The sequence below is a fragment of the Nycticebus coucang genome, chromosome 13 (assembly GCF_027406575.1).
Source record: "Nycticebus coucang isolate mNycCou1 chromosome 13, mNycCou1.pri, whole genome shotgun sequence".
NCBI classification, from domain to species: Eukaryota; Metazoa; Chordata; class Mammalia; order Primates; family Lorisidae; genus Nycticebus; species Nycticebus coucang.
Window position 1 is genome coordinate 37,822,215 of NC_069792.1, and position 22,928 is coordinate 37,845,142.

Genomic DNA, 22,928 nt, shown 5'->3' on the forward strand with positions numbered 1-22,928 from the left:
AAATAAAGCATTTAGCAATTTTGCTGAATGTTTTCCATTTCTCCTCTCGAAATTTCTGCAACATTCACACTATTTCTTTATTGACTAAATAAACATTAAGTGCTACTAATGCAGTCACTCTGTTATATGATTTGATTAAAAAGACACAGAATCTCTGTTCTCTTATTTCTCTTAGTATCAGATAACCGATTTGCATATCTGACAAACACTACTAGTTGTCCTAATTATACCTTTTCCCCTTCTTATTTAATAAAACTTTGATTTTCTAAATATGCTACTTTCCTGGCTCCTCTTACATTGTGACCTTTTCATCTTCTTCTTGACCAAAAATACTAATTTGGGGGTCTGGATAATGAAAACCATAGTCTAAGCATAAAAGCATAAAAGGAAAGACACACAGAAGAGCCCTGGCCTATGAAGACTTCTTTAGAAAATTCCCTGGTCCTGGAAAATCAGGATGTTGGGGCAGGATGGCATGAGAGAAGTGGTAGCAAAGAAACTTGTAAGTCTTTGTTTTTATTAATTGAATTCAGAAACAAACATAGCAAACTTGGACAGAGACTCTGAAAGTTTTATTAGAATATTTAAGTTCTCTTAGGTAAAATATTTTAATTTGAAACAAATTTCATTGAGATCCTTAAATTTTAACTTTCATGCTGAATAGATAAGCAAACTTACACTAAAAAAATCTTTCAAGTTGGGAGGTGCCTGTGGCTCAAAGGAGTAGGGTGCTATATACCGGAGATGGCAGGTTCAAACTCGGCTCTGGCCAAAAACTGCAAAAAACCAACAACAACAACAACAACAACAACAACAAAAACACTGCAATACACTTTGGGTGGCACCTGTGGCTCAGTGAGTAGGGCGCTGGTCCCATATACTGAGGTTGGCGGGTTCAAACCCGATCCCAGCCAAACTGCAACAAAAAATAGCCAGGTGTTGCGGCGGGCACCTGTAGTCCCAGCTACTCCGGAGGCTGAGGCAAGAGAATCACCTAAGCCCAAGAGGTGGAAGTTGCTGTGAGCTGTGATGAGGGTGATAAAGTAAAGACTCTGTCTCTAAAAAAACAACAACAACAAAAAAAAACTTTCAAGTTTCCTTCATGTTAAAACTGCAAAATAGAAAGGTTAGAAACTGTACTGTCTGAAAAGTTCATCAAACTAAGGTGTTTTTTCTGGTTAGAAAGCCTCAGTTTGGGCATTTAATAATGCCTTTCTTGGGTGGCATCTGTGGCTCAAAGGGGTAGGGTGCTGGCCTCATATGCCGGAGGTGGCGGGTTCAAACTCTGCCCTGGCCAAAAACTGCACACACACACAAAAAGCCTTTCTTATTCTAACTGAATAATGCCAATCAATTGAAATAAAATATATTTTTTCTAAGATTTGCTTGAAATTATTTTCACTGCTAGCCCCCACTAATTTCCAAGAAAGACAGTACACGCTTTGTTATTCATGCCAGCTTTGGTACTGTTTCAATTATCTCATGGTTCAGGGAGTTGTTAGGTTTTAAATGGATACTCTCGCTATGGGAAATGGCTGCTGTTTTTCACCATATTTTCTCTTATCATCCACAGATAATTAGTTCTGCCTGACAAAGCACATCACAAGGGACAACTCCATAGCTTTCATAAGCATCTCAGCAGTATCTTCCTTATGGCTAATTCTTCCTGAATCTGTTTAAAACTGCTTCATTATAATTATTATTCCTCATCCCACTTGTCCACATTATAAATGTAGGCAATATTAATAGTATATATAGCAGATATTGGCATGTCATCTTCTTAATGCTCCTAGATATTTGCAGAGCAGGAAATCAGAACATTACAAAAATAGGCTAACTCCTCTGACCCCCATAGCCCACACTACCTGAATAGATTCTTAATGCATATGCATCTTCAAATCCTAAATATATTACCCCCTCCCACTCTTTACATAAACTGCGCTAACACGAAGGATAACATATAGCCTCTCTCTTTTATAGTAATAAAATACATATAGATCATTAATGAAAGTGTATAAGCACTAGTAAAGTACATTTTTAAAAATTCTATGATACTGTTAAATAAAAGAAGCAACATCTATTAAGAAAAAGCTTCTCAAGAAGGAGAAAGAAAACCTCTATATTAAGCATCTATATCTGTTATAAAGTATAACCCAATTAAAATATTAATATGTTAAAAATGAAATTTTACTTCTTATAGTTAAAGAACTGTAATAACATTCTCTTTTTTTTGAGACAGAGCCTCAATCTGTCACTCTGGGTAGAGTGCTGTGGCATCACAGCTCACAGCAACCTGTAACTCCTGGGTTCAAGAGATTCTCTTGCCTCAGCCTCCCAAGTAGCTGGAACTACAGGCACCTTCCACAATGCCCGGCCATTTTTTTGGTTATAGCTGTCATTGTTGTTTGGCAGGCCTGGGCTGGATTCGAATGCCCCAGCTCCCATGTACGTGGCTGGTGCCTTAGCCACTTGAGCTACAGGCACCGAGCCTCTAATAACATTTTTATACCGTGTCTGATAATCACTTTTTGGAAAAAAAATAGTGACATATCCATATGTCATATCCATGCTGCTTTCTACTTGAACTATCTAATATCTCTTTTTCCATTTGCTTCTTTCACTTTTGATTTTAAATATATACTTTGGAAACTCTAGGTATTTCCTTTGCAGAACTCATTCATTCAAAGCGTTTCAACTCTCAGAATCTATGCCAATTACTCTCAAGATTCTGAAGAGACAACTGGGAAATTTAAGTTACAAGAAACACTTTTTCTTATTACCTATCAGGCAAATCTATATGTATATCTTGCTGTTACTTCTAGCACACTATGTCCCCCAACCATCTTAACAATTTCTCCCAAGACAAATTATAACACCAACTTATCCTCCTCCAACTCCTTTAAAAACAAAGCAAACAAACAACCAGCAAGAAAAAACACAACGCTACCTCCATTCTCCTGGGAAATAAGTGATAACAAATTATCTCCTCTCTTTTCTTCTCAGTCTTCCAAAATCTGTCCCCAACATCACTCAGCTCTCCCCTTCATACCTCTCTAGTGTCATTGTCACAACACTAGTCAGGGTTTTCCCTTCTGTATGAACAGAGATAACAAATTCCTCTGAAAGTCTGAATTACACAGTTCTCACCAATAAGTAATGTTAGAATCTTTCTAATGCTTTTCTTTGGCATAATTTTCTTCGCACAAAATCATTTCCCTCTCTTGAATTCTCAACAAGATTTGGGTCTCTTGACCACCCTGCCTTCTCACAAATTTCGCAGCTTGCATTGCATTCTGACAGCTGCTTTGCAGTTTTCTTAAATGTTGGTGTTTCTTGGGAGCTTGTAAAGAGTTTGAAGTCACACTGCAGATGGTGTGTAACCGTGGACAAAATTACATCACCTCTATGTGCATCATTTTCTTCATCTGTGAAATGAAGATAATAATAGTGTCTGTACCTTATGGTTATTATGACTTAAACTGATTTTATCCATGTTTATTAGCACTAATCTGGGGAACTCTTTTAAGCTCCAGATAAGGATTACCAATTATGCAATAGAAACGTTCATTTGAATCTGGCATAGACATTTTCTTCCCTTCCTTCTGTATTTCCTCTTCTCCCAGCTTCCTGTACTTCCTGTGTCTATACTTCCTCCTCTGTTTGAAAACTCCAAATTATTTCACAAGTGCTAACTTGGCCATAGCCATAATGTTAGAGATAAGATCATGTGCTGAGAGAGGAAAGGACAAAGGTATAAAGGACTTGAGTCAAGTGAGGGAAGTAGCTTCCTGACGCAGAAACGGGGGGCGCATGGGCAAGACTTGATTGGAGAGTCTTTATCTAGAGCCTTGCCCTGGACATAGCAACTTGCTTCCTCATAAAACTTTAAAGAAGCTGTTTTTTGTTTGAGTTGCTTATTACAATAATCGTCCACAAAATTGTTTAGGCCCTTTTGTCCCTTTTTGGTTTTTCCTCTTCGCAGGATTCTTTTTTTTTTTTTTTTTTTTTTGTAGCTTTTGGCCCAGGCCAGGTTTGCGCCTGCCACCTCTGGTATATGGGGTTGTGCCCTACTCCTGTGAGCCACAGGCGCCGCTTATCTTCGCAGAATTCTAAGTCACAGAACACACAGCCAGTGCTTTTTTTCAGAACAAAACATTTGTACCCACCTACCAGTCTTTCATCACACCGTTGTATGGAAACGGCCTGGCTCTACACCTGATTGATGCATACAAATCAGACTCAGAATTTTCAGGAGGACTATCATTTCTACTGCTCGAATGCTTAGTATCTTAAGCATATGAATGTCTACTCAGCAACAATCTCTATCAGCACTCAGGCACTTGTCAAAGAATTCAACTATGATTTGACTGTATCCAATATATGGAAAAATCTTGCTTGAAAATCTGATATTTATAAATGTATGGAGGACATGTAACTGTCCATTATTCCAGATTCTCAAAAACCAAACCCTCGGTACTTAGAGAATGGATCACAGAATCCTGCAGAAATGCTTTTCCTAAGTTGAGATTTAGTGTCAGCTCCTCAGTTTTTATAGAAGGATGATATAAAAATATTTCTTTGAAAGTCATTCTTTATCACAACATAGTCATTGCAAGGATCTAAGAAATAAAACCCTTTGAGACTTCAGCATTAAAATAAAGTGAATCTTTCCTAAGGAACGTGTATATTTCCTTGATCTGTCATTGAGAACAAACATTCAGAGGTAAATTTAATATTTTGTTGAGGAGACTAACATATGCCAGGTCTGGTACATTGATTTCTCTGCAACCTCTAAAGAACTTTTGTTTTATTAAAAATGAAAAACTTCTTAATATCATTTTTAAGGAAGAATAATGAAATTGGATCCATAAGAAATTAGTTTATATTTTAGTCTGAATTTAAAATAGTGAGAATCTTTGCAAATGATACAAATTGATTATATTGTGGGTAAATTTGGGATTTAAATAAAAAGAATCCAAGTCTGAATTTTTGAGGGTCTTGTATGAGCACGGAAACACAAAGTTCTTTAGAGTACATTTTCAGAATCACATCAACAACATTTCAGCAAAGAGATTATTTCATCTATTTGTACTTATTATATATATTGCCACCTTGCTTGAATCAATTAAAAAGTAACTCTACATACTAATAGATAATTTTCAAATAATCAAATATTTTAGCAAACATTATTTATAAATAATGAAAAAATTCTTTAACACAGAATATATTTTTCTTAAAATAACAAAATAATACTTTATAATAATAATTATTTAAATAAGATACCACTTATAGGAAATGAATAAGAAAATTATGTGTTTTAATAGCCTACCTAATAGACTTTTTTATTTGTCTAATCTGATCTACTTATCAGATTTGGTATTACGCTTGTCAATTCATTTCAAATAGATTTTTGCTGTTCATAAAAAAATACACTTAGAAGTACAGGGGTTCCCCCTTTGTCTGTGGTTTCACTTTTTCAATAATTTCAGTTACCTGTTGTCAACCATGGCCCCAAAATATTAAATGAATAATTCCAGAAATAAATAACTCATAAACTTTAAGCTGCTCACAGTTCTAAGTAGTGTGATGAAATGTATGCCATTTTGTTCATTCCCTCCTGGAAGGGGAATCATCCTTGAGTCCAGTGGATCTATGAAATCTCCACTCTATAAACATTAATCAGTTAGTAACCAGTTCAGCCACTATATCCACTATGGAGTATCTCAGTGCTTGTGTTCAGGTACTCTTATTTTGCTCAATAATGTTCCCGAAGCACAAGAGCAATGATGCCTGCATATTATAATTGTTTTATTATGAATTGTTGCTATTAATCTCTTACTTTGCCTAATTTATAAATTAAATGTTGTCATAGGACTGTATCCATGAGAACAAAACATTGTATATAGGGGTGAGTACTATCCATGGTCTCAAGGACTCACAGAGGGGTCATGGAACTTATCATCTGTGGATAAAGGGTAAATACTGCAGCATTTAAATCAGTAATAAATTATAATGCATTATGTTTCAAGATTCTAATAAAGGTCTTTATCCTAAGTAGAAGAGATTCTAGTTTCATTAGTAATTATAGTCAATTCCAGGAACATTTTCATCAAGCAACAGTGTGTTTGTCTCAGAATGCTGTGACAGAAAATTGGTTTTTGACAAAAATTCATATATAACATCCCTCCTTTCTTAAAAAACGTATCAGCCATTTCAATTTTAGGTTCTTGTTTTCTTTTTGTATATGTTCATTGAGTGTAATATAATATGTTAAAAACAGCTTTTTAAATCCATTCTGCCTGCAGTAAGTTTGAGAAATATTTGTTGATTTATTTTTATAGACTTTAAATATATATCTTAAAGTCATATCTTCTGCCATATTCCAAATAACAAAAATTACAGAAGATATTTATTTGTAAGATAAAACAAGTTCCTAGTTTAAAGGTTTTAACTGTAATTTATACATTTTTGTTATCTCCTGGGCCTTAAACACAGTTGACTCAGGGACTACTGATGAAACATACTATTTAAAAATTAAATCCAAAAATAAAACTGCCATATCAAATTTTAGTAAAATCTCTTTATAGTTACATGAAGACAGAAGATTTTATAGACTTTCTAAAGGCAAATGTTTCTGAAACTAGCACTCATACAAGGACATGTATGACTGTTTATAATGAATGGTGTGTTGCTTTTCGATGATGTGAAACTTAATAGGAATGTTTGTGTATTTTTAAGTTTGTAGTTTGAAATATTCATATTTTGCCCAGTGGCCTACTAGTAGTTCATTATATACTTTTATTTGGAAAATCTGGGTTTGATCTTTTCTCCTGTTTTCTCTGGAGTTCTAAATGAATAAAACAACAAATAATTTACTACCCTGAAGCCAAACAGCTACGGGCTGTGATCTTTCTAGATCTCAACAAGTTTGACCCCCTCTCTACCCTGAGGAGTAAGGCATCATGGGGAAATAAAAGGTCCTTATTCTATCTGAGGAATACAGACATATACATATCACATACAGAACCACGATTTTCTATAATTATCTTTTACCAAATGTCTATTCATACATTTGCTAGTATGAAAGATTTTTACTTTTATTTAAATAAAGAAAAAAGTCAAGGAATTAATATATTAATATGTCCTAACTCACTCCACACATATACTCTGAATATACATAGGAAATATTAAGATTTTAGAGATTTGAGTTCTGAAAGAATAAAAAGAGAGTAGAAAATACTAAAGGACACAAAGAATATGAAACAGAAAAGTTTTAGAAAAACAACTTAGTTATGGTTTCAATGAGACCCCAAAGAACTGGAGAATACAAATCTGCACATACTACAACTTAGACTTGATCAACAGTTTCCTAGAATCATTTTTTTTTTTTTTTACCAAATGTCTATTCACACATTTGTTAATATTAAAGTACAAATGAGCAGGTATTGATTATTTAAGTGTTCAGTCCTGTCATATGAGACTTCCTGAGTGTATTGCCACATAATTTGTCATAATAAAATTACTACCTTTATCTCGCCTTTAAAACACTTAACTTCATTCATAGGGAAAGAAATTTTGTTTTCAAACTCTAACCTTTATATTAATAAAAATAATGTACTAAATTTCATAAAAATGAGAAGTTCCTCATCTAATTTTTGACAGGAGTTCAAGACTTGATAATAACCAAATGATCACATGTCCTCATCTCTTGAAGGCTATAATCCTTAAAACTGTCATATACCAATAGTTTTCACCCAGTCATAGGGCAAAAACAAACAGGTCCCTGACTCCCTCACATTGATATGTGACTGTTATTGAATAAACAATAAATGACTAATTCTTAACTCCAAAATTTTCCGAAGGTTAATTTAATGCATATTCATACTTAAAATCCAAATCATCTCTAAACACATCATTTTTTCTTAATATATATTGTTTCTTTTTATTAAATCATAGCTGTGTACATTAATTAATGCAGTCATGGGGCACAATGTGCTGGTTTTACATACAATTTGAAATATTTTCATCACACTGGTTAACATAGCCTTCCTGGCATTTTCTTAGTTATTATGTTAAGACATTTATATTCTACATTTAGTAAGTTTCACATTTACCCTTGTAAGATGCACCATAGGTGTGGTCTCAACTATTACCCTCCCTCTATTCATCCTCCCTCCTCCCCTCCCCTCCCTTTCCCCATATTCTTGGGCTATAATTGGATTTCATAGTAGGGCTGAGTACATTGGATACTTTTTCTTCCATTCTTGAGATACTTTGCTAAGAAGAAAATGTTCCAGCTCCATCCATGTAAACATGAAAGAGGTAAAGTCTCCCTCTTTCTTTACAGCTGTATAATATTCCATGATGTACAAATACTACAATTTTTTGATCCATTCGTGGGTCAATGGGCACTTGGGCTTCTTCCATGAATTAGCAATTATAAATTGGGCTGCAACAAACATTCGGGAACAAATATCTTTGTTATAGTGTGATTTTTGGTCTTCTGGATATATACCTAGTAGAGGAATTGTAGGATCCAATGGCAGGTTATTTTCAGATCTCTAAGTGTTCTCCAAACATCTTTCCAAAAGGAACGTTTTAGTTTGCATTCCCACCAGAAGTGTAGAAGTGTTCCCTTTTCTCCACATCCATGCCAACATCTCTGGTTTTGTGATATGGGCTAATCTTACTGGAGTTAGATGATATCTCAAAGTAGTTTTGATTTGCATTGCTCTGATGATTAAGAACGATGAGCATTTTTTCATATGTCTGTAGGCCGTGTGTCTGTCTTCTTCAGAGAAGTTTCTCTTCAAGTCCCTTGCGCACCCTGAGATGGGATCCCTTGTTCTTTTCTTGCTAATACGTTTGTGTTGTCTGTGGATTCTGTTTATTAAACCTTTGTCTGAGACATAACCTGCAAATATCTTCTCCCATTCTGAGGGCTGTCTGCTTACTTTACTTACTGCGTTCTTGGCTGTGCAGAAGCTTTTTAGTTTGATCAGGTCCCAGTAGTGTATTTTTGATGATGCTTCAATTGCCTTGGGGGTCCTCCTCATAAAATATTCGCCCAGGCCAATTTCTTCAAGAGTTTTCCCTGTACTTTTTTCTAGTATTTTTACAGTTTCACGTCTTAAGTTTAAATCTTTAATCCAGTGAGAGTTTATCTTAGTTAATGCTGAAAGGTGTGGGTCCAGTAAGATCTCTATAAAGAGAAGTATGAAACTCTAAGAAAAGAAATAGTTGAAGATGTTAACAAATGGAAAAACACCATGCTCATGGCTGGGAAGAATCAACATTGTTAAAATGTCCATACTACCCAAAGCAATATACAATTTGAATGAAATCCCTATTAATGCTCCACTGTCATACTTTAAAGATCTCAAAAAATAATACTTTGTTTTATATGGAATCAGAAAAAAACTCGAATAGCCAAGACATTACTCAGAAATAAAAACAAAGCAGGAGGAATCACGCTATTAGACCTCAGACTATACTATAAGTCGATAGTGATGAAAACAGCATGGTACTGGCACAAAAACAGAGAGGTAGATGTATGGAACAGAATAGAGAACCAAGAGATGAACCTAGGTAACTACTTACTGTTATTTGATCTTTGACAAGCCAATTAAAAACATTCAATGGGGAGAAGATTCCCTATTTAACAAAGGGTGCTGGGCAAACTGGCTGGCGGCCTATAAACACACAGTTTTAAAAATTAAAACAAGTAGACAAACTAAGAAAAAGCAAAATGGGAGAATATGTGTAACTATAGTTGGCCATATATAACAGCAGGTTCCAACGCCTATAGGATTCAACTAACTGCAGATAAAAAAAATTTGTGGAAAAAACCGTACAAAAAATACAGTAGTTTAAAAAACACAAATAAAAAGGTAACAGTACAACAAAATTAGGTATGACAAGTAATCTAGGGATAATTTAAGGTATGTGGAAGTATGTGTTTAGGTTATATGCATTCTCATAAGAGACTTGAACATCCATGTATTTTGATATGGGGGAGCAGTTCCTACAACCAATTCCCCTGGATATCAAGGGATAACTGTATAATATGGTTTATAAAGGAGCAACTTCATACCTCTGAGTTTAAAATCTTGTGGATGGACAGTAAAAATTTGGTTTTCTCTTCAATATCTTCAAGATTCTTCTCTTTAAGCAAATTTAATTTTACAATAAAATATCGGTTGTTTCAAAAAAATAAATCTCTTGATTTTTAGACATAAATGAACATAGTTTTTATGGTTTTTCATACTCCCTTTAAAATATTATTTCCTCTGGTTTAGAGTTTTGTTAACGTCAGTCAGCAAGATTGTTTTCTGGAGTTTTCAGGCAACATTTAGTCTCACTAAAAAACATATTGTAAAGTCTGAAATATTTTTCTAATGTGCCTTTGTCATATGTCTTTTAGGACTCATCTGTATGACCCAAATCTGTCCAGTGTTCGCACTTGTCTTATGCGTCTCTAGCATTATTTTGGAGATTTTTCAGGCCCCTGATGGTCTTGGTCTTACACTTTCATTTTCTCCTTCCTTCTCTTTTCTGTCCTTTCTGCAGTTCATCTCCTCTTCCCTGACCCTCCTCTACATATCCTATTTCACTTTCTGGTTATGAGGATATTATGCTATTACATAATATGTAATAGCATTACATATGTCAACCATCTAAATCACAGTAAATAGTTGCTAACTGGCAGAAAGTTTTCCTTTATGTTATTTCTCCATTGCATTTTGTTTTGTTTTGCATAAATCTACTTTCTTTTATTCCCTTCAGGCTTCTTCTATGCTTAAATTTAAAAGTCATCTATTTTAAACACGAACTTTATGAACACGTGTGTATACATCCTAGGGTATTTTTTAGTTAGTGTTTTTAACCTTTAAAACCTTTTCATATGCCTGTTTCCGGCTCCAGGATTTCCACATTTTCATTTTTAACTCTTAAACTCTAAGTGATCTTAAATCAATTCACATCTTCTAAATTTATAAACTGGCATATAATATATTTAGAATGGATAATTTTCAGATCTGTAATCAGTGAATAATTACAAATGGTGCAGATCCCTGAATGTGTCATGTTCTTGTTTCTCTCTGTGCTTCAAGTATATTTACCAGGAAACTAATCAGATCTTTCTTATGTACACAAGTCACTTTCACAGATTACTTTATTACAGAACTACAGTCTATTTAATTCAAAATAAACACATTTAAGTGGTCATATTAGTAGATACATTAATTTGTTTTAAATTCACTTTCTTAGCAATAGATATATTTTATTAATGATATAGCAATAAATGAGTATACACAAATCCAAGTCATAATGAATTTTGATGTACTATAGATTTTGTTGTATGTATCTTGAAATTTTTGATTCCATAAGACCATACATATTATATGAAGAGTGAGGTAGGAAATATTAAAATTTTGATAGTGAATTGCTTCATGTTACTTGTGTTATATTATACTGTTAATATTTATTTTCTTACTGTTTGATCTTGTTTGATAATTTCTACACATTATTTGATGTGTTTTAAGTTCCTCCACATAAAGATATTAAGAAAATTACAAGAAACCATCATCATCATTTATTTGTATTATCTTAAATTTATTATACTTTTCATGGCTTACTTCAGAATGGCTATCAAAAGAAGGAGAGAAATATTGTTTTCCAAAGTTTTTTTTTTTTTATCGTTGCAGTTTGGCCAGGGCTGGGCTTGAACCCACCACCCTCAGCATATGGGACCAGCACCCTACTCACTGAGCCACAGGCACTGCCCTGTTTTCCAAAGTTTTTATAGTTAACTCTAGAGAATGGGACCATGATCATATGATCACTTCTTTTATACAGAATTCTTGTTGAGAAAAATTTAACCCTCTTCACCTGTATATTTTTTCTCTTTCCTTTTCTTTTTCTTTTCTTCATTTTTTTTTTCTCACAAGAAACAAAAGATAGAAAGCAAGGTACTTCTGCATTTTGAACATATTTTTTCCTCCATATGTTTTATGGAACCAAAAAGAAGTGGACATAAATGTCTGCATTACAATTGTTATCTGTGGAAATAATATAGCTAAATTAATTTCCACAAATTTATTTTAGATCAAATTTGTGAAAATCATGCCTTTGTTAATTGGCATCACAATACTTGAGAATACTCAGCATCTTTCATATATCTTTTAATATGTTCATTCTGTCTGTAAAACTAGATATAATTTTGATCCAAATCCTATTCTTCTGTTTGTTAAAAACAGAACCTTGTGCAAATTACTCAAAATTTCTGATTACTTTCTTTCCCTTCAAAATTAGTACAATATCAATGTTACAGAGCTGTTAACAAGAATTAAATGAGTGGCTATGCTTTCTAAATACCAGTACCCTCAAAGTGACTTTGTTTACTCTTGTTCATCATGTGTTGATGCATCCTAAAAGGATTGAGAATGGCACATTGGAAACAAATGGTAGTGGAATATTTTGAGTACTGTACAGTAATTATGTAAGTAAATGGGAAAAGTGCAGGGAGAATATTGATTTCTTGCTTTTCTTCAGCAGAACTGCATTTAACATAAAGGGGAGTCATTTTATTGAATAATAAAAGCCTGACAATCACTATGATTGGCTGACAGCCATTACTGCAGTGTAATTCTAAACAGCTTGTTTTTCAAAGTTCTTCTTGAATAACTCTTTAAAACCTAGACATTACCCAGCCTTGTTGAAAGATTCAAAACTAATTTTAAAGTCAATTTTTTCACATTTGAGTCCCACCGTAATATAAGATATGCATCAAAATAGTATTTTTTCCTTAAATATTTAGAATGAAATGTATTTTGACATAGAAGGGAAAATTGGAGAATTCAGTTAGCTAAGGTTTAAATGCTAAATAAAATTAATTCATGAGTCATGGAAGAAAAAGATTACTTTTGAAGGGATCTTACTGATTAAAAATGAAGTCCAATATGTTTTACAATGAAAGCACAATATTTGATCTGTATTAGGTTAAAATCCTGTGATTTCTGAATAAAATTCAAGACTCCCAAAATTACCACATCCATTTTGATGTATTCATCTCTGTTAGTCAGTATCTCTAATCAAGAGTCCTCACTGGAAAGTATGTATAATTAGTGAGTGTACAGTTGGCAAGGTACCAAGATAAATATTTAATAATATTTTAATGGCTATTTGAAACCTTGTATTTAAATTGTGGATTAAAACTTTATTTAGCCAATGGATCGTAACCAGAAGGTTTGAAAAACATATTTGCTATTGCAGCTCTGTGTAACGGATGTGTACTTAATTATCAGAATCGTCCAGGTTTGATCATTTCTGATGGACACATTTTATTTTAAACGTCAACATTGGAAACATTTAGATAAAGATGGGGCAGGAATCTGTGAACTGCAGAACTGTGTTAATTGTTCCTTCTGAAACATAGAGATGCCAATTAATTCCACACAACCCAGATTCAAAGCAGCACAGGGAAATGGTCCTGATGTGAGTATTGTACAAAGATGAAGAAAAATAGACGCGTTCCAGCGCCCAGAAAGCTGATTCTTCAACAGGCAGCAATAGGAGAATCCCTACGCACCCAGCGATTGGCGGATGGAATCTTTGTTCAGGCGATTGGCATCCTAAACCAGATGCTGGGTGGAGAATCCCTCTCTCACCCTCACCCTCAGAATCCGCGGCTGAGCCACCTGGGCTCCCGCGGGCTGCACTACCGCCTCTTTGTCGGTGCAGGTCTCCCCCTCTCGACCGCCAAGGGCTCGCTCCCTCCCGCTGAGCACTCACACAATGGACTCACTTGTTTCCCTTGCACCTCTCGTTTGACTTCCAGCCTCAGTCAACAACTTGAGCAAGAGTCAGGCTGGAGTCTCTCCCATGTAGAATGGAGCCTTCCAGACGATCTTGGAAGCGCCCGCGCACACACAGACAAAACAAACAATGCCTGGTCCACGAAAGAATAAATTAAAAGATACCCGCGCCCCCACCTACCCCTCTGCAACCGGCAAAAAGACACCCGTGACAGGGTTCTCTAAATAAAAGATTTAGTTTTGTCTTTCCAACTGCAAACCTCCCTCTCCCTGAAGACTGCAAAAGAGATGCTGTGCGTTCCAATGGCAGTAAAGACTGACTGTGGCTTTGCCGGTGACAACGCCCCCAGCATCCAGCCCAGGCAGGTTCCCAGAGAACCGCGAGGGAGAAACGCAGATGTAGGGGGAGGGAACAGCAGAGGAAAGGTCAACTTCTGAAGCATGAGAAGTGGGAAATAGAAAATTAAAACCAAAATGAGTTAAACGGGCTTGAATAGTGAAACTTCGAGAGAGAAGAGGACGGGATCTTCCCCAGGTAACTACCTTGAGATGAAAAATAGACGAATGCATAGGAAGTGCGGTGCAACAACTTTGAGGGGACTAGCAAGTTGTGCACTTCCTTTCAGGCATTGGGTCATCACCCCCTGAGCTGCCCCCAGAAAACACACTCCCAATCGGAGGCAGCGACGGCGGTTGCAGCAGCAGGAACAGCAGCAGTCACGGCGGCAGCAGTGGCAGAGGCAGCGGCAGCTGCGCGCCTCGTGCCCAACCCGGCACGGCTCCCCCTCTCCGGCGCCCTGCCTGTCTTGCGTGTGCGTGTGCGTGTGCTCAGCCTCAGCGTGAGGGGCACCTGCTTGTCTGGGCTCACAGCGGAGGCAGCCGCGCTGGGAGCTGCCGCTGCCGCTGCCGCTACTTCCACCCCTGGTGCTGCCGCTCGCAGGCGCTGGGCTCCCCGCTGTCCTCGCCGCCACCGCCGCCGCCGCCTCGCCAGCCAGAGTTGGGCTCCTCGGGCTTCCCCTCTCGCAGCCTCGGTTCTTCCCGGTTGTCTGCAAGTCAGCCTGGCGCCGAGTCACGTGTCAGTGCCTGAGGCAGAGACTGAGAGAAAAAAACGCGCTTCATTCCTTCTTCCACCGCCATACTGTATTTTATACTAAATCTCATTTTTATTCCAACATTTTACTCCCGCTCGGTGAGTACCTTCTCAGTGGCATTCTTGTCCTATTCTTTTTTTTTTTTTGGCCCTTTTTGTTTTTGTTTTTTTTTTTTCTTCTCTTTTTTTCCACTTCTTTGATTATTGTTTATATCTGGGAAAGCTGGAGGAGCATGGTTTTGAGCCTTATCCTGAATCCAAGTTTTTCTAGCATACGATGGTTCTGTAGACAAGGCGCTGTGTCTGGGAGTCCGCGGCGACCGTGCCCGCTGGGAGCGTCTCCCAAGTCCAGCAAAATATGCAACTGGTTTTATGGAAAAAGATATGAAGTATGGTGCTTATTTTTTTCCTTTGTAAAAATAAGAAATAAAAGCATGTCTCTAACTCTTTTTTTTGGCATACTCTTGTTTTTTCTGATAACATTTTTGTATAGGTGGGTTTTTACGGCAGTGTTTACAAGTTTGTGGTCTTGCAATACTGGTGCAAACCACTGAGCGAAGACATTTATTTTATATTTTTTATTCCCTTTTTGAAAGCCGGTGAGAGCAAATTCGTTTTTTTCCCTCCTGTTTTTGATACCTATTGATAACATGAAACTTTTCTTGCAGCTGGTTACTGGGATCATTTTTAAGCAAAATACTTTTTTCCTCCTTTAAATAAACTATGACTTTTGCACATTTGACTTTTTTAAAAAACCGAGATAATTTTAAGATAGATATCCTGATATCTATGTCTATATTATTCCTTCTTCCTCTCCCTCCCCTCCCGGTAAATCAATTTTCAAATGATGGCAGTGGAAGGTTTTTCTGGAAAAAAAAAATGAAGTGCCGTTTGGTTTCCTTGTCAACGGAGGATGAAGTGAACAGCTGAGCAGCTCAAAGAGAGCAGGTACTTGGTCCCCTTGGAGGCGTTTCCCGGGTGTGCAAGGGCAACGTTGGTCCTGGCGAAGAAATGTGTGTGTGTGTGTGTGTGTTTCTTTGCGCGCGCGCGTCTCTGGGCAGTGTCCGAGCCCGCGGTGGGGATAGGCGCGTGGGGAGCCAGGGAACACCAAAGTCCGTTCCCTGCCTCAGGATCGGTTTAGGATGTGCGCAAACTGCCCCACTCCTTCACCTCCCGGGTCAGCTGCGCCCAGGTTGTCTACCCGGCCGGCGGCGTCTGCTCCTCCGGCTTTGCCAGCCGAGGACGCGGTGGCCAGCGGGCCCTGTAAGTTTTCTGAGGGCCACTTGCAAGGCCGGAGGGGCTAGGGCCGTGTTTGTGGCCATCGGGCAGGCTGGAGCGGACCCTCATAGCAACCGGGAAATGGTGGAGAAAAGAGGCAGGGACATCTTACAGAGGGGTCGGCTTCAGGCCACACGGGCCAGAATTCGAGACATTTCCAGAGCCTTGAGGATGCCATCAGCCCCAGCACGCTCAACTCCCGCTCCCCCGTCTCCTGAGTAAACGACGCAGTGGGTCTTTCCCAGCCTCTTTGCCTTTCTAAAGGGCTTTGCTTTCTTGGTGGTGGTATGTTAGGATCTTTCTCGGCTGTGTTGCATTGGTTTTAAGTGCTTGCTAGTGTCGTCTTCCAGGGGATGAGGAAATAGTTACTTATAGGGTGGTCACTTGGGTTTAATGGCGAGGAGGAAATTGTAAGTTTGCTTTAACAACATCCTTAAACTTCAAAATACCCTTTTATTTAAGTTTCAAAGGAGTAGTGTTCTCTTCTGTTTAATTACTTATTCAAAGGTTTTCCCCCGGTAACCGATACAAGGCAGGAGTGAGGTGTTGATGACAGTGGTGATGATTTCGTGGGTTGGTGGCAGTGAATAACTCAGTGTTGAATGTTATCTATGATATCTTATAATTGACCTGTTACATGTTTTCAGTATAATCTAGCACTACTTTCTGAGATGTACCAGTTGGCAGTAAAAAGCCTTTCCTTTAAAATAGGGACAGAATCTGCTGGAAAATTTTCTGTCCAAATAAATTTTATAAAGTCATATTTTAAATCTTTAAATCTGGAAGGTGACTGTTGTTTAAATTATTTGATGATTAAGCTTTATTTTCTTACCTTTTCCCCTTAAATAAAAAGTTTAGCCTTAAATTTATCATGCACGTATGTTTTTAATTCTGTTACATAAGCATAAAACAAGTGAAATAACTTTTTACTTCTCAGATTAAGTTTTCTTCAGGATTACCACAGAAATAAACCCAACTCCAACATACCTATGGGCCCATAACAAAGGGATTAATAATATATGCTGGCTTTTTTCAAGCAAACATTTCACTGAAGTTTGTGGAATGAAAAGTTTTATGCTACTTTTTATATTTTGTAGTGAAAGAGTATGGAGGGCAAACAGTTGTTTAATCTGTAGAAGATTAAAATTTATAGTAATATCTAGAAAGCTGTAGATATTTTATTCACATTGTGCACATTTATCTTAAAGGTCTTGGGACACTGCATTGAATGTGAGTTATTTTTGTCTTAGGGCAGCTTTTCTCTGTGAATGAAGTCATGTTGCATTTATATAAGGAAGATAGTTTGTGTCACTGTTTGGAGACACCAAATTTGATATATGGAAGCACATAGTTCTAAGATTTGAAGCCAATGTTATGTCACTAAATCCTAAATTTGGATTTTTCATATTTTTCTGTATTGAGCACATTGCTAACATGTAGTTTTTCATATAGTTTGAATAGCTAACATAAAACGTTTTTCAAAAGCCATTTATAATATTCTGTGATCTTTAAAATAATTTTAATCATAACAATATATATGGAGAAATGCTTTAAGAAACGAGTCAGTGCATTTGTGTATTTTTATAGGTTTTATTGTAAGTCATTTAGTTCTTTTAAAAGACAGAGAGCAAACAAGAAAAATAATGTGAGTGACTAAACCTGAATTTTCATTAAAAGAGGCAGTTGCTGCCCTAAGGTTGGGTATTTTGTGTTTTAAGATCGAGCAAAGCACTAGCTGTACTCTATGATATTTACAAACAAAAACTGAAGCCATAATGGGACCAAAAAGAAACTTACATGATTTTATTGTGGAGACAGAAATTCTGTAAATAAAGATCTTTCTGAGAACCTTTAATCTAAATCTTATGTTTTAATCGATTTAATATTATTTTCATTATGCTATATAAATATATAAATGTCTACCTGTTACTTTCAAATTTCCTTCTCCATGAATCATACTGGGAATTCTTCAACTCTAAACTGGCCACCTGTTCTGAGTTTCTTGGTTTCAAATTGTTGAAGATTGCATCCTAGAGTTAGCACCGCCTACTGGTTTCTCATGGAAAAACATTTTCTGCCTTTGACCAAGCAACTCTTTGAGATTCCATTCAACTTAATGGTGTGTATTTTTTCAACTGCTTACTCAGAAGAAGAGAATAAAAAAAGTTTTTAATTTATAGGGAGAAAGAGTTTCCAAGCGAAGGAGAGGCGGTCAGGGAAAGAAGACACATACATTAAATTGGTGATTGGGCCATTAACTGACCTCAAATATTTTACTGTCTGAAAAAATTATGACTAAAATTATCACAAACTTAAAACAACCTGTTAAATTTCATAGAACTTTTCTAAGATATAGTAAAATGTGGGTTTGGATTACTGAATTAATTTTGCATTTTCTTTCTCAATCCTGATATAAATAAAGAAAATCCTAATTGAAATTCTGTCTTGAGTTTATAGTCTGTTCAATAATATTTTAATGAATATATTTTTATCATTAGAGATAAACAAAATAATTTTTAAAAGTTATTCTTTTTTGAAGTTTTTGGCAGGGGCTGGGTTTGAACCCACCAACACTATGGGGCTGGCGCTTTATTCCTTTGAGCCACAGGTGCCACCCTTTTAAAACTTATTTTTCACATCCATAAGCAATCACTCATCATGTGATCACCTAGCTACACTGTTGTGGTATTATGTATAAGGAGGGGAAAGTTCCAAACACACACTTATAAAAATACTCTTTCATATTCTTTAATACAACAGATGTATTACTTTTAATATTGGGATGACTATTTGTTAAATAAAATTTATTTTAAGAAGCCAGTAATAATTATATGAAAATGCCAGTAAAAAGTATCTGTTGCATTTTTGAAAGCTTTCCACCCTGGAAAGTGGTTGTGCTTGGTTTCCTATTTACTGATACTGTCAGCGATGAATTATGCAGTGCCTCCAATCAAATAAAACTCTACATTTCAAGTCCTCAAAAAAGCTGCCTTATAGCATTCTTTAATAAGAAGGGATTTCAGGAAAATATTTTAACTATTTTCATCTAACTTTTGAAAAGGTTTAAGTGGTGAATGGTTGGGACTTTAAAAAACTATCTTTTTACTACTTTTATCACACTGCCCCTAAGAAAATTCTGTATTATATGATGAAAAACTGAGGTAATGGTGAATTTTATTCTTCAAACTGTGTCTTGATCTTCACAAAGTAAATAAAAAAACTTAACTTTTAAAACAATTCTCACTGATCTGCAGTTGTTATTATTCTTACTTGTATTATTATCTGCTACTTCTAAAGTCTTGCACAAATGCTTTTTAAGATTCCATTTTCAAAACTCAGTATGATTCTTTGATTAAATAAATTTTTCTTTGATAATTGACTGTGACAATATAAACTTTCACATTATTGACAGTTTAATTACACTTCAGTTTATTTTGAGAACAATATTAAATAAAATTTAAGTAATTGGTGATTTATGAATGTATCAATAACCAGTTAACACATTCAGAAAGTTCATATAAATATAATCTTATCACTGTGCCCTTTATTATTAATTATTATTATTATCATTTTTTTTTGCAGTTTTTGGCTGGGGCTGGGTTTGAACCCGCCACCTCCAGCATGTGGGGCTGGCGCCCTACTCCTTTGAGCCACAGGCACCGCCCTTTTATCAATTTTTTATCTACAGGAAACATAGACCTAACACAGCAATCGCCAGCTTTTAGTAGTTTTGCTTATTCTCACAGATTTAGATTTTCAAAAACATATTGGCGTTTGTTAGTTCTTCCTTAAATTTGTTAGACTTGTGTTAAATATAAGACTTATATTGTGGAAAAAAGACTTTGTGTTTTTCTCGTTCTTCCCTACATTTAAGTAAAGGTTTTTGTTTGTTTTGTATTATCTTGCTGTTTTTCTGAGGTTGAATCCTGGAAAACAAAAGCATTGATTTATATTTTTCTATCCATTCCTAGCCACAGGAGTAGCAATGGGAGAACTTCACTTAATGTTTAGGATAAATGTCTTCTGGACTGTCTTTGCAGACTCCTCAGCTGGGTTAAGACTTGGAGAGTTATTTCTTTGGCAATGTATAAATCTAAATGGAGAGGAAAAATATAGATGAGAACATGGAAAACTTTTCCCAGTTTTCTGAAAGAAGCAGTAGAATGCATCCCTAAGTATCCTCATACCAAAGAAAAGCTAGAGATTTTTAGTGTACAAATATAAATAAGACAAGATTCCATTTAACTTATCAGTTGATATTTTTGCTTAGAATAGTATAGTTGAATATTTTTCTAAATTTACAGTGAAAGTTAATTGCATTTGTACATAATCCATATCTTTAGAAAAAATGTTTAGACACATTTTGATAGCCATATGCTAAATAATAACAGGAAGAACATATTTCTAAGTTGTTTTGGAAATTGTTAATAGGTGGGAGTATTTTTTCATTAAATCAAGATGTGGGAGAAAGAAAGGGAATAACATTTATTGACATGGCAAATGCTTCCATTTGTTCTTCCCCTCGTAAATAGACAGTAACATCATCCTTTTATATGTTGGCGGACACAGAGATTTGGAGAAATACTTACTGAAAGCTCCACAGGTGATAGAAGGACAGATGACAAGCAGGAAGTGTTAATTGACACCTCATGTCTGTCCTTTTGCACAGGTATGCTTTAGTTGTGGTGAAGAATTTTTTTTGTTAGTTTTGTTTTTTTCTACTTTAAAACAATGGGGGCTGTCTGGAAAGTATATAGTCATTTTTCATATTTTTCTTATTATATGGATGGATATGTGTGGACATCCCTGGTATTTATTCTTGATACATTATTTAATACAAGTGTAGTTTGGCAAGTATTCTTTTTTTATTATTATTTGTGATTCACTGAGGGTACAAAGAATTAGGTTACACTGATTGCATTTGTTAGATAAAGTCCCTTTTATAATTGTGTCCCACCCGCAAGAGGTGTGTCATACATCATGACACTCCAACCCTCTCCCTCCTCCTCTCTCCCCACTCCTTCATTCCCCTACCCCCACATTGTATTAGAATATCTACTGCTTTCATATTAAAATTGACTACATTAGCTTCTTGCCTTTCCATTCTTGTGATGCTTTACTAAGAATAATGTGTTCCTGCTCAATCCAGGTTAATATAAAAGATATAAACGCTCCATTGTTTTTATTTCATTTTTTAAAAATATTAGATTTAGTTTATTACTTTCCTTTAGAAAGGTCATTTATATGTGTGTGCTTAGGTTTATTAATTATGTGTAAACCATATGTATTATATACATAGTCATTGTAAACCTATGTTAATTAGTATAACCTTCAGTTCTTTCTAATGACACAGACGACCCATTAAATCTAACTAGAAATTAGAAACTGGAATAAAATATTGTAAATTTGCACATGTAAATATAATAATCTGTTATCCCTACAAATCTTTTTTTTTTAATTTATTTATTATTAAATCATAGCTGTGTACATTAATGCAATCATAGGGTACCATACACTGGTTTTATTTTACATATTTTGATCACACTGGTTAACATAGCCTTCCTGGCATTTTCTTAATTATTGTGTTAAGACATTTATATTCTACATTTAGTAAGTTTCACATTTACCCTTGTAAGATACACTGTAGGTGTGGTCCCGCCAATTACCCTCCCTCTGCCCATCCTCCCCCCCTTTTCCCTTTCCCCATATTCTTAGGTTATAATTGGGTTATAGCTTTCATATGAAAGCTATACATTAGTTTCTATAGTAGTAGGGCTGAGAACATTGGATATCTTTTCTTCCATTCTTGAGATACTTTACTAAGAAGACTATGTTCCAGCTCCATCCATGTAAACATAAAAGAGGTGAAGTCTCCATCTTTCTGTAAGGCTGCATAATATTCTATGGTGTACATATACCACAATTTATTAATCCATTTGTGGATCAATGGGCACTTGGGCTTCTTCCATGAATTAGCAATTATAAATTGGGCTGCAATAAACATTCTGGTCTTCTGGGTATATACCTAGTAGAGGAATTGTAGGATCGAATGGCAGTTCTCTTTTTAGATCTCAAGTGTTCTCCAAACATCTTTCCAAAAGGAATGTATTAGTTTGTATTACCACCAGTAGTATAGAAGTGTTCCCTTTTCTCCACATCCACTCCATCATCTCTGGTTTTGTGATATGGGCTAATCTTACTGGAGTTAGATGATATCTTAAAGTAGTTTTGATTTGCATTTCTCTGATGATTAAGGATGATGAGCATTTTTTTTCATATGTCTGTAGGCCGTGCTCCTGTCTTCTTCAGAGAAGTTTCTGTTCAAGTCCCTTGCCCACCCTGAGATGGGATCCCTTGTTCTTTTCTTGCTTATATGTTTTGAGTTCTCTGTGGATTCTGGTTATTAAACCTTTGTCGGAGACATAACCTGCAAATATCTTCCCCCCTTCTGAGGGCGTCCGCTTGCTTTACTTACTGTGTTCTTGGCTGTGCAGAAGCTTTTTAGTTTGATCAGGTCCCAGTAGTGTATTTTTGATGATGCTTCAATTGCCTCGGGGGTCCTCCTCATAAAATACTTGCCCAGACCAATTTCTCGAAGGGTTTTCCTTGCACTCTCCTCTAGTATTTTTATAGTTTCGTGTCTTAAGTTTAAATCTTTGATCCAGTGAGAGTCTATCTTAGTTAATGGTGAAAGGTGTGGGTCCAGTTTCAGTCTCCTGCAGGTTGCCAGCCAGTTGAGCCAGCAC

General features: G+C 35.9%; 1 protein-coding gene across 9 annotated transcripts in view; it reads left to right on the forward strand.

Moving 5' to 3' along the window:
* Positions 1 to 14,234: 14,234 nt before the first annotated feature.
* Positions 14,235 to 22,928, forward strand: part of RALYL (RALY RNA binding protein like) — a 958,719-nt gene continuing 950,025 nt past the window's right edge. For 4 of the 9 annotated variants that reach the window (XM_053559027.1, XM_053559035.1, XM_053559031.1 and 1 more), the window contains exons 1-2: positions 14,633 to 15,003; positions 15,759 to 15,852. The gene's annotated coding sequence lies outside the window, so the exon portion shown is untranslated. Of the gene's footprint in view, positions 14,350 to 14,624; positions 15,004 to 15,758; positions 15,853 to 22,928 lie in introns of those variants that run through there. The other 5 variants (XM_053559033.1, XM_053559032.1, XM_053559037.1 and 2 more) reach the window with 3 other exon arrangements.